Below are 13,157 nucleotides of genomic sequence, written 5' to 3' on the forward strand. Positions count from 1 at the left end.
TTTTTTTCTTTTGTGTACTTGGGGCTTGATGAGCTATCCCCCTGTACCTATTTTTGGCAAAGTTTGACTGAAGTTTCCAGCACTTACACTGGAGAACTGCTGATTAAGTGTAAGTTTTTATTTGTTTGCTGGAAACCATAGTTGATCACTGCAGCTTCAAAAGCTGGATAGATTGATGGTGTTCTTTTACCTCTATGGCAAAGCGAACAAGGTGGAGTTAGAGTGATGTTGCAGTGATGGATAAGTCTATACACATGATTGGCAGTTATCAGGCTTCTTGTATGTAGGTCTTCCCTCTACAGCTTTATTTAATACTTTTGTTTCTAAGCTTTTTCTAGCATCGTGCCAAAGACTTGGCAGCCATTTTCTGAAACTATGCATTTTAGGCTGTGAGAGTCTAGGCCCAAGAGGGCATATTCCTTGCACATTGCTTCCTTGCTCTAACTGCCAGGTAATGCCTTTGTGCATGTAACCATGTTCTTTTCAGGTTTTATTTTTTGGACATATGCCTTTACAGGACATTTCTCTTGCATCTTCAAACTGCAGATAACAAGGATGATGAAGGAGCAGGAGAACCATCTGGTATAAAGCTTAAAAATGGTCTCAATCCTGTAGAATTAAAAAAACACCAGGAAAAACAGAAAAAGGTGGAATTATATGAAGACAATAAAGATATGTGCCTTGAGGGGTTATATCTTGGAGTTATGAAGTGACATTAAACTTTCAAGCTCTTTAGTTTTTCTTTACTTGTTCTCAGATCTTTGTTACACTGCAGCTTACTCTCCCCTCGCATTGCCTTTGCACAGCTTGAGCATCTGAGCTGTGTCCTGGGCAACAAACTCCAGTTAGGAGTCTGGCACTAAATAAAGGCCTTGGCCACCCACCCCCTGAGTCACGTGCCAGGCTGTTCAAGTAAAAACATCTTTGTTGGATTTCAAGTACAGAATTTTTTCAGAAATTTGATAATCTTTTGAGGTAGAAGAGGGAAGGTTTCCTACGTTTATTATCTATTTAAAAAAACAAGAAAAGAAAAAAACCTGCAAAATCAACCAGTTGGATGCTTTGGCTACTCTATTGCTTTGTTGTGAGGGTTTCTTTATTGTGTCCTTCATTAACTAGAAATGATCCTTTATTGGAGAAGATCCTCCAAGTGAACACTTGAAAGTAGTTTTATGTGTGAGACAGGAGTGCGTGTTGTTTGTTTGTTTGTTTTGTAATGGAGTATTAATCCTCTCCTTCCCTATCTCAGAAATCTGCAAAACAAGCCTTTTCATATTTGAACCAGCAGCAGGAGAAGTGCTGTGTAAAGGTGCATGACGGTGACATATTACAATGTATTCCTCAAATCATAAAGCTGTCAGTGAGAAAGTAAAATTTCGAGACAACTTACTGGTAAAGGTGATATTTTGTTAAAGCCACTTTCTTATCAAGTTATCATTGCTAAATTATTACAAAGTTATGTTGCTGGAAAATCTAGTGACTGGTGAAATTTAAAAATTAAGAAAGCTGGGAATAAAAAATCACCTTTCACTTTGCCTTGAGCTCTGTTTTTTTGTAATGATAGTTCATTTGGTACTGCAGTGAAAACTTCTGGTTATTTAATATAGTTAATATTTACTGAGTATGCCTAAGCATCAGTCAGTTAAATTGAGTGGTTTAGAGTCCACAACCACTGGTCGTTCACTGTTTCCACATCTCTAAAATGATTCAAAATTAAGTCAAGAGAAACCGAGCAGGGAAAGAAGGAACAGAAAACCTCTGGACACTGGGATTTAATCTGACACAGGAAATCATTACAGCCAAGCCAAACTGGTAGGCCTTCAGGGCTATGCAGTGGGCACACTGATTTTATCAATGTCTTTGGTATTGTGGTGTAATAATGTTGTCATGGTAGAACACACTGTGGATTTACTTAAACAACTGCCTTATTTTGTAGATGTAGAGGTAAATTTTCAGGAGACTCTAAACTGGAGAAACATAAAGCTGATGGAACATGCCTGGGAAGAGGAGGTTTTTAGAAGAGCATTTTGGGATGAAAGGCAACAATTAAGTGGGGAATCTGAGTAAACCTTTAAGTCAATCACTTAATGAAATTAATTTTGTTTCTAGTCTTTTACTGTAGTGAATTGTGCTTAGTGTTAGACGTCCATACTCTTTCTCAGCTTCTTTGATGATCCATTGAGATACCCTGACATCTTGTACTCAGTCTTTGATCTTTCAGACATTTGAACTGTTTGGTGCTTTGCACCAGGAGGTGCTGGTCGATTATGACCCTGATAACAAAGGCACTTAGGTAAGGTATAATTTAAAAAACTATTTATTAGAGCTAACACTATAAGAAAAGAATAGCATAGATAATCTTATGCCCCTTTAGATGCTGGGAGTCCTGAGCAGTGTGTAGCATTGAACAGGACTCTAAGCCACATACAGCACGACATACAGCACGCCATGCGGACTTCGTCCACAGTAGAGATTCTCCCCTTCTGGTCATTCAAGCTATTATAAGATTTTCTTACAAGGGAACAGCTCCATTTATCATGTCTACAGTCAAACAGAAACGATGTTCTCATGAGAACATCTTGCTGTACTGTTAAATAAAGGCAAGGCCGTGCAGGTGGTGTAATCGCAGGTATGGAGTGAGAGCTGCCTGCAGCCGCCTCTGTTACCATGAGCCAGTTGCAGTGATCCTGCAGCCAAGGTATTTGTGTAGCACAGCACAGGCTTGAGGGCCAGGCTATATGTGCAGCAGAGCAGGATCAGGATCACTACATTCGCGTCACAGCTTTATTGCTGTGAGTCATCCTGTTGATTTTTATGGACTTGCTATCCATAAGATTGTGGTCCTAGATAGGACCTTTCCAAGAAAGCAAGATTCAGGGCAGTAGACTATCAGTGTAGACCTCACTGGCCGTATCAGTGGACCACACCGGTCACAGGACCACATCAGTGCTCCGTGATCCTTTTAAAAAAGATACTGTCTTTTGTTAACAGTCTAAAATAGGACTCATGAACAAACCAAACAGCTGAACTGAGATATGTTCCTTTGAAGCTGGACTTGGGGGGAGGGGGAGAAGACACAGGGTAGCTAAGCCTAATCCTTCCAGAGGAAAACTGTGTTGAGAACTCCAAACTAGCTGTAAAATCACTGACAGAGTGAGAATGTGACTGGTTGAGATTTCATATGATGTTTGTTAAGGGAACCTAAGCTGCATGGGAAACAATATCCACAGAGCAATTGTATACCGGATGAGTAAATTTGATAAAATATTATGCCACCAGTGTATTTTTGCATACTTCTTTTCAGTCACGTTTCCTTTGAAATACACTTTTTAGTAGTATGTAAGCAGCTTTTGTGGTAGAAATACTATTTATTGTAAAATGTCTGTTAAGCAACTTAATACAAGATTTTCAACCATTGTTACTTACGGGTATGTTAAATCAGGCTCTTACAAGGAGTTGAGCATGGCTGCATTTTTCTACTGACATTTTCAGTAAGTACTTATCTTTTGTTTCTTTGTCGGTGAGACAGTCTCTATGGGATGTTGCTGATTTTGTTCTTTGTTCTATGTAAACAAAATTAAAAAATTAAGGAATAAATTATGCTAACTTCCTTGTGCACAAGAGAAGAAGGGTTGAAGTGATGCAGACATCATCTGTCCAGACATTTACAGTGTGGAAAGAAAGGGAGGAAGGCTGATAACATCTCTACAACTGGTTGACTCCAGAACTAGTATTTTGTAGGCAGGATGGTTATTTTGCTGCTAAAGTCAGTAGGAGACGTGCTTTTGAAACTACTTGCTCTGGGTGTTTGTCATGGTTCGTGGAGTAACCTTGTGTTTTACTGTGTGCATAAACATGGGATATTCACAGTGCCTTGATTTTAAACTCCTACCACAGGTTCCCATGTCAGGCACAGGGTCTCAGCCCTTTGCAGTCAATGAAGACAGTTCTCCACGTGCAGCTTGAAGAACACAAGTCAGCTCCTTCACCAAACTGACAACAGAATTGGGGAAGAGTAGTCTCTAACTATGATAGGGTGGTGTGGTTTTCTCCAGTGGTAATTTTACAGTGGCCTAGCTAAGTATTGAAAACTTTATTTATAATTCACAGCAGAAAAAGAAGAGAAGCTTGTGGTTTTATTTACACAGTACAACCTGGAGAAGTGCAATATTATTTTGGTAGTGGTTGCATTATTGGAAATTGGTCGTGGACTTATATTTTCTGTATGTTATTCCAAGAAGTACATCAGAAAATACACATTTCCTATGATAGGCCTTTTTTGTCTAAGAAGTTATTTAGGCTGAGTATTTTTTAATATATTCTGTGCTTTAAATAATTGTGTGTAAGGAAAAATAAAAGTGAAGTTTCCTCTGGGAAATGCTGCTATTATAAAAGGTCTGGTTTAGAAGCTGTTTTCTTTCTGACATCCCCCCCTTAGGCAGTATCAGCTGTATTTATTGATATCTGCATCTGGCATGTCTAAATCAGAAGCTGGATCAGAACTGAGGCAGGTTATTTTAAAATATTTCAGATCCTGATGAGCGAACAGGTTTTATTGTCAATTTTCTCACCTATGTCAACGTTATTTTAGTGCTGGAGGTCACTTTGTTTATTTTTGTAAAAAAATCTGTACTTTCTGCCCCCTATGCCTCTAAAAATATTACTTGGACAAGCCAAACAACAATAAGGAAAAAGAGATTTAAAAAAAACTTCTGTTGGTTTTGACAAAACAAAATTTCTGTATTTGTGCTACAGGAAGCTGAGGGTCTTATCCTATTGCTTTCACTTGAACCCTCTTTGTACCATGCAAAATCAATGCACTCTGTGCCAAGAGGCTTGTTCTCAACGCTTACCTGAATGGGAAGCAGATGATGATAAATGGAAGGGCAGCACATGTGTGTGGTAAAGCCTGTCTTCTCTTCTAACAACAGCTATTTTTAAGGAAGAGTAGAGGTCTTCTTGGCAAAAGAGGAGACTGCTGATACAACATGGCTTTTGGTGAATGGAGTGTTTGCTTTTGTTTTCAATCAGACAAGTGAAAGATTAATTAAAGACATTTTTTAGGCACACAGGCTTAATCTGAACTGCTCTGTGATGTGTTTTGTAGCTGGAAAAGGTGCTAAAAATGCTTAAATAAAGAGCAAGCCTGTTTGAATCTGCAGCTTTAGTTCTAGAGCTGTCTAGTAGCCTGAATAAAGCTGGCTGTCTTGGAGTTAGACCTGTACAGAGAGTACCTGGCGAGCTGTTTCTGAGCACACGGAGAAAACTGCTGGGAAGCTTGTTGCTTTACTTGATGACTATTGCATTTGCTATCACTCCTTGGAAAACTGTTCTTTGTTGAAGTTAAATTATCTGTATGCTGCAGTGTTTGGTGATACTGCTTCACATTCTTCTGTCCAAGTAGTCTGGACTCTGGTCTTAAGTATCCAAACTGGTGTCAGGCATGAAAGGGACTGATTTTTGTAATGTTTACTCTTGCCTTACCACTGGGGGGTGGGGGGAGGTGTGTGGGTGTCTGTGTGCGTGTGTAGAAGACAACATTTGTGCTATGAATATACCATTTCAGTGGCACAGTTCTAGCCTGATTGCCATAGGATAGCTGAAGGTTTGTGAGGATCTGTGCTACTAAGACCACTGGAGTTTGGATGTGGGTATATAAACACATACTGTGTGAGCCAGGTGGACGTACTGTGAAAGTGTCACGGGATAGCTGATTAAGTATGGAGCTGCAGTCCTGGATAGAAGGCACTGGGGAAGCAGGACAGCCAGAAGGGGTGGAATAGAGGAGTAGGTGTGAGAAGTAGGTTACTGTCGTGGTTTAACCCCAGCCAGCAGCTAAGCACCACACAGCTGCTTCGCCCTCCCACTGGAATGGGGAGGAGGGACAAAAAAAGGTAAAACTCGTGGGTTGAGATAAGAACAGTTTAATGACTAAAGTAAAATAAAATATACTACTAACTAAGAATAATAATATAATAAATGTAATGAAAAGGAATGTAACAACAGAAGAAAAGAGAAATGAAACCCAAGAAAAGACAAGTGATGCACAGTGCAATTGCTCACCACCTGCCGACCGATGCCCAAGCAGTGATCTGCCCCTCCCGGCCAGCTTCCCCCTGTTTATATACTGGGCACGATGTTTCATGGTATGGAATATCCCTTTGGCTAGGTCAGGTCAGCTGCCCTGGCTCTGCTCCCTCCCAGCTTCTTGCACACCTGCCTGCTGGCAGAGCATGAGAAACTGAAAAGTCCTTGGCTTAAGATAAGTGCTACTTAGCAACAACTGAAACATCGGAGTGTTATCAACATTATTCTCACACTAAATCCAAAACACAGCACTGCACCAGCTACTAAGAAGAAAATTAACTCTGTCCCAGCTGAAACCAGGACAGTTATGAAACAAAGCAAGAGTAAGACTGGCGGGGAAACATGAAGAGAAAAGTAACTCAGAGGACATATGGTGCAGAATTCCAGATAAATTCTTGTTTACGTTAAAGAGATTTTGCTAACTTCTGTGAAGTGCAGCACTAGATTCCGAGGGCTTGTGTTATCGTGCAACCTGTTAGCTAAAGATAATGCATAAGACCTAGAAAGCACTCTAGCTTGAGAAACAAACAACATATACATTGGTTTGCCCTTCACTCCATCTGATGTCATGCTGTCTGCTAGTGTATTGCCAATAGATATTTACCTCTTTATTCTTGAGTACAAGCTCTTATATTTGTACATAAGCAGATGATCTAAAAAACCCTATAAATATAGATTGGGCTGTGAAGTAAATCCTGAGTATGTGGCCAAGCAAGGAAGACTTCTTTTAGAGCAGTGCTTGATTTTATTGCAGATGCTGGAAGAGAGTAAGAAAAGAAAGGAAAGAGAAGGTGACAGGCATGGAAGGTTGAGTTGGACATACTACTTTAAGAAAGGGTTTTGCTCATGTTCTCATGTCAAGCTTTGTCTATAGTTATGTAAGCCCAAAAGTTTCACAAATCACTCAGCTTCAAATTAAATTGAAAAGTTTTGCCATTTTATCTTCAAGGGGAATCCCTTCTCAGTAAGTGTCTGCAGGTGGTCCGGCAGGTAGCTGAGCTATCTTCTGCCAACCCTCTTCCTTATTTACCCACTTAATGAGGGGGGAGCATGAAAAATAATCAGTGTTCTGCATGGAGCTTTGTTTGCTGTGTGTTTTCGCCAGCTATTTCTCTGTAAGAAAAAGGCAGGTAGGGCTCAGTTCAGAAAGGATAAAAAGTGCTGCTTTGCCAGCTTACCTGGAGGATATTTTGAGGTTCCAGCTTTTATAATGGAACCACTCATGATCCTACCTAAGAGATGGCTTATCACCATTGTGCTGAGTCCACATGGTTCTGTCTCTGTGGGACTCGATAAGTGTTCCACATTCCCAGTTTAGAGGGCAAGCTTCATCCTTGTTAATGTAAATGGCATTCTTCCCCTCTAGGCAATAAACCTGCTAGAACAGCAGTCAGACATGAGAGCCAACTTCTATTGCAGGAGAAGAGGTTCATTGCATGAATAGGAAGAAGCTTTCCCAGATGTCTTCAAAACTTCTGAACTGTCAGTATGAGAGAGGTCAGAAGCTGCTGAACTCTTGTTGCAGGCATTCAAACAAAAATAGGCAAGATTTCCAGCTAGCTTCAGTAGACCTGTGGTGTGTGTAGGAAATGGAGATGTCTCTCTTGTAGTAGAACTTGTTCTCTGTTGCCTATTCTTGATTATAGAAGCAGCATGGGGGTTGGCCTGTGGGCAAATAATCAGGAATGGGGAATTGATATCAACAACACATCAGAAGAGTGCTTTGTCTTAATTTTTCAACGTGTTCTTTGTGAAATAAGGACAAACTTGCGCACAAACCTAAAAATAAATAAATCTCTCGCCACGGAAGACCAGAAGAGACAATCCTTCCCTCTACCTTTACAAAGCTGCTGTATATTATACTGGACAGTGTTTATGTTCACAGACAGTACAGACTGAGCACCAGAGAAATGTCAGTAAATAACAAAAACAATAATCAGTGAACTGCCTGAGAGAGTTCTTTCTCTTTTATTCTGGATGTTTGAAGTGATTTTCATATGGAGTAACTGTTTTAGTAGTGAAACATTTATGCAGTGCCTCAGACAATAGCTGTAACTGAAAAAACCTGTAGGCTGCTGGAAAAGATTCTGCTGTGTAGACAATAAAGGACGTACTTCAGTGAAATATTCAAGAAGTGGCAGATATATTTTGTTGCTGTGTTTTGCAAATGCACAAAATAGATCCCTGCAGAGATGGAGAATGAAATGAAGGGAAATCCACAAAACTGATTATGCCGAAACCAGTGCTGCAAAGGCATGCGTAAAAGGACAAGGGGTAGGTACCTGAGAAAGTCTGTGTGCATGCACACTTGTATGCTAAAACAGTGGAGGCCAAATCTCAAGAGCTTTGGGTGACGGAAGTCATATCTCTCTCTGATTCTCTCATGGTGTCCCTAATCACATGTGAGGCACATTTTGCAAGGGTGAAGCTATTCTCAAATGTTCTGAGGTCCAGGCCTGGGCTTCTTTGCTATTGTTTGCCATGGTGCTTACCTTTCTGCACAAACAAGCATGACATATTTGAGAGGTGGAAATGCATCTTCTTTCTTGGTATTAGGTACTGTGCTTAGCTTGCTGCACCTAGCTTGGCGTTTTCCCTAAAGCTTCTCTGGATTCTGTGGATTTAAAATTTGGAATAAATTAAATCCCTTGTATTAAACAGATGGTTTTAACAAGCCCAAAATATTGAAGACACTCATTCCTCCAGCATTTCAGTGATTATTTTTTTTTTAAAAGACTTGAATTGAACAAACATTTGTTATATGCAGTGCTTATTTATAATCAGCTTCATAATCCATATGCTTGAACCTCCCAACCAAAGGCCAGAGCAGCTCTCGGACTCCTTTCCCCCTTCCTCTAGGACACATTAGTAATAATTTTTAAAACCTTTGTATTAATCTGCCAAGGATAAAGTTTTGCTATTAAAGGATTACATGTATTAGTGCATCAGTATTCTATACTTCCCTGTCTTGACATTCTTAGCATTACAAAAATCAAGGGACAGAGCCTGTGTGTTGTATGCATGCATAAGTGTGACAGTAATTCATGTGGCTCTGAAAATATTTATGTATTTTCCTTGGAATGTGCATTTCTAAAGTCTGCATTTCATTCTGAATGTTTGTCTACCACTGCATACAGACCTATCCTCTCCTGTTCTTCCTTTGCATGGCTCACTGCTGTTCTTTCATTCCTCATGCCCTTGATGAAAATGTAGCACTTATGGTTAAAAAGGGAACTCTTGTTTCATTAGATTTTCTTTAGTTTGCCTATTAACTGGTTGAAGGGGACTTTTGTCCTTCAGCTGACTCCATCTTTCTTTCACAAAGGGCTTGCGTTCCTCTTAAAGGCTTTTTCCTGTTGCAGCTGGTTTGTGCAGCCTTGAGCTTCAGAACTGGAGTGAGGCACTTCGACAGCCGGAGTGCCATACTGCGCTCTGCCTCGTGAGATCTCTTTCCTGCCACTGCAGTGGACCCGCAGCCCATCTCCCAGAATACTAGCAGTAAGTTTGCCTTCATTTGGCCCTCTCTTGCCTTGCTCTCTGCTCAGTTCAGTGTTTTATCATTTGATTAAATGCAATTCTTCATTGTCATGAATTACGTGTTAAGTGAGATAAGTTTTATGTTTTGAAGAAAGCACAAAGAGAAAGAGACCTCAAGCCTTGTACAAATGAAATGTGTCAGACTTATATATGACGGTCTTGAAAACATTGTTTAGGGAGGAACAAATGCTTGTTGACCTGTCAGAAATGGTCTTTTGTGGGTTTTGGGTTTTTTTTTTTCCTCTTTGCTACTAACCCAGAAGTGATTCAGGCTGATGACATACACGTTGTTCTTTTTTGTGTGATTTGACGAATAAATGCGTGACTATTTCCAGTGCCAGGTCAGGTCAGCCGTGACTTTGTGTAGCCATGGCAAGTCTTGAAAAGCTCCAAGGATGGGGATTCCCCAACCTGTGTGGTAGATCTAAGTATGTGTATATATATCACTGAAGGAAGCAGCAGAGAACAAATCACCCTGAATAGTACCTTAATAAAAATAAAATAATAAAAATACCTTAATAAACCTGCGGTTTATTGCTGCTACAGTCACTGGTGCTAACAACTGTCATCTTTGCAATGGCACAGCACAACTTTGATTCACAAGCTTTTTTCCTTGGAGGAACAAACTAGGTGATACTTCTGCGGTGTTTCATCTCTGTTGGTTATGGGACATGCGTAATGGCTTTCCCTTTCTTAACATGCAGCTTTGTTTGCAGTCAGTAGGTTGCTGATTATAATTCTTTTGTTTGCTTTTATCAGTGTTGCTCAGTCACTTGTCCTTCAAACAGTGTAATCGTCCTTGTGTGTTTGTGCTTCAACCAGTTCATCAACGTCTGTCTCACTAACCACATGACTCCATAGGCACCCAGCGGAGCTCTGGGTAATCCTTGTATTCAGCATCTTTGGAGAAAAAAAGCAGCACTGTATCTTGTTCAGATGAAACAAAGGTGCAGGAATCCAGTGCCATACCTGACTTCTGCATCTCATCGACACTGGAGAGGATAAGCATTCCTGCTACTGAAAACGAATGAACAAACAAAACATCAGCACAGCTGAGGCAGATAGCAGGAATTAAAACTGAAAAGTTTGGGTGCAAAATTGGTAACAAAAAGAGCCAAATGTATTCAATCATCATAAACCCATTTGTCTCACTGCCATAAATAACGTAAAGAGGACTTGTTTTATTTTTACGTCTAGAAGACCTAGTTGTGGACATTGCACTAACTATTGTAACAATATGCTACAGAAAAAGGAAGCGTTCCCTGATAGCAGCAGAGTTACCAATGTACAGACAGGTGCAAACCCTGAAACTGATTCCAGCCACCAGTGGGGATTTCAGTGAGTATCTAAAGGCTCATGCAGCACAGCAAGTACATTGGACACAGACAGTAAGGAGAGAGAGTCCAACCCAAACCTCATAGAATGATAAATCTCATCTTGACTCCAAAAGATAGGTTTTGGTGTTTGGAGGTTTTTTTAGAGCTGGCCGGTAGAAGTCAAACAAAGCTGTTTCATGAGTAGCAGAATTAGCATCCCTAGGTTTTCTATGGGTTTGTCCCCCATCCCGTAGTTTTTCTTCCTTGTCTCCACTGTACCTCCCTGCCTGATACGTTTGGCTGAGGAGAAGCAGCAGCACACGTGTAGTTACAAACTAACCACAATGTGCTGACTTATGGGCTGTGTGCTACCACTTGATTACATAAGGACCCAAGTTATTATTATTTAATGATCTACTCAGCCATCTATTTTTTTAATGAAAGTTATAAGAATTTAATTAATATGTTGAAGGCAGCTCCCTTCTGTCAAACTCAATCAAATGTGGCTAATATATTCAAAAGTTAGAGGGGAGTGCAGTGCCTCACCATAAGGTCAATCTGAATGAGAGAACATCTTACAAAGCTTCGTATGAGCATCATGATGAAGCGTGCTCTTGTATGCTAAAAGTGTGGCGCAAGGTCTTTAGGAAATGAGAAGTAATTAGTGGTGCCACATTCTACAAGGGCTCGGTAGCCTCACAAAAGTGCACCTGCAGGCACTGAAAGCAAAAGTCGAAGTAAAGGAGGAGCAGCAGCTGATCTCTGAAACGGAACAAAATTATCTTTTTAATTAATAAAAGTCTGTAAACAGAGACAACTGAGGCCAAATCTACCATGTAGCAAACTGATCTTTCATACATGCAGGTTTGCATTAATGTTATGTCGGACTAAACAGAATAGATTGGATTTTAACTAGTATTTGGATTTTCTGTAGTAATCCTTAGTATGTATTTGCTAGCAATAATGGATGGAAGGAGCTGGGAGCTAGATAAACCAAACATTGCACAGACTTACTGCCATCATCATAAAAAGAAACGGTCAAAGTTTACTCCCACCCAGTCATGTCTTTCTGTAACGTAGAACATTTGTGGTAGTTCCTTAAATGTGCTTGTTGTAATTTGAAATACCCACAGTGTTTTTAGTTGTTGAACACATTGTCTGCAGTTGGTTATTTTCTTTCTGTAAACTTAAATGTGTAGTGAAAAACATGTAAAACAAGTATAAAGAAAACTTGTATAAGGCATAAATTTCATATCTAATAGGAAAAATGCAGTCATGATTTTCACTTAAAAATAAGGTAGTGACATGCTTAGCCATGGTCTGTGGTCTGATGCAGCATTTTAGAAGTGTGGTGTGTTTCTTTAGGTGTTTGTATTCTGAGTAGCCGCAAAATACTTGGTAATTCCCACACATTCAAAAATTGACTTAATACAGTGAGACAGATGATCACACTAAATGCAAACAGTGATCGCTATATGAACTCCTTCACTTTGAGGCTAGGTCATGTAAACTCTCTTGGGCTTCACGATTAAAATATATATTCTTGTTGTAGGGGAAATCCAGAGTAATTTTCAGTAAGTAATGGTTCGTGCATTCTTCGAAATTGTACAGCTTGATTTCAAGCAAACAAAAAACACTGGTGCTCCCCTCAGTCCTCCACAACTGAAGTGCTTTTCTTTAAGAAGTGATATATAAGCCATGGGTTTGTTTTCACAACAATTTTGAGTCACACTGTAGTGTTTATATAACGTACAGTTTATTCAAATCATCCCTCATCTGAATAATACTCTGTAGTTCACTGTGGAATTGAGTCAGGCTGCCTACAACAATTTCAAACTCTTGCTTGCTTTTGGTGTCACTTTTTGGGCTTCTTTGTTCTATTATTTTTCTAAATGTGTTATTCTGATTTCCTTGGCTTCATTTTTGTTTCTCTGTTTTCTATTGTTATAATTCAAGCATTTTGTACTGTTTTTTTGAAAGCAGTGTAATCAATTCAGTATAGCATTAAAATAATTCACTATATAATTAACTTCAGGTCTTTCAATACTTGCTTTTGATATGATGTACAAAGTTATTTCCTTTATGAATTTCAATAAGTTAAAACTCTACAGAGCTTAATAAAACTGTAATGAAATGATATTTTATCACACTAGTAGTATTTTCTACCATCTTCAGTTTTGAAACGGGTGATAAATCAGTGAATGTAACTCTTGCGTT

The sequence above is a fragment of the Gymnogyps californianus genome, chromosome 2 (assembly GCF_018139145.2).
Source record: "Gymnogyps californianus isolate 813 chromosome 2, ASM1813914v2, whole genome shotgun sequence".
Lineage (NCBI taxonomy): Eukaryota > Metazoa > Chordata > Aves > Accipitriformes > Cathartidae > Gymnogyps > Gymnogyps californianus.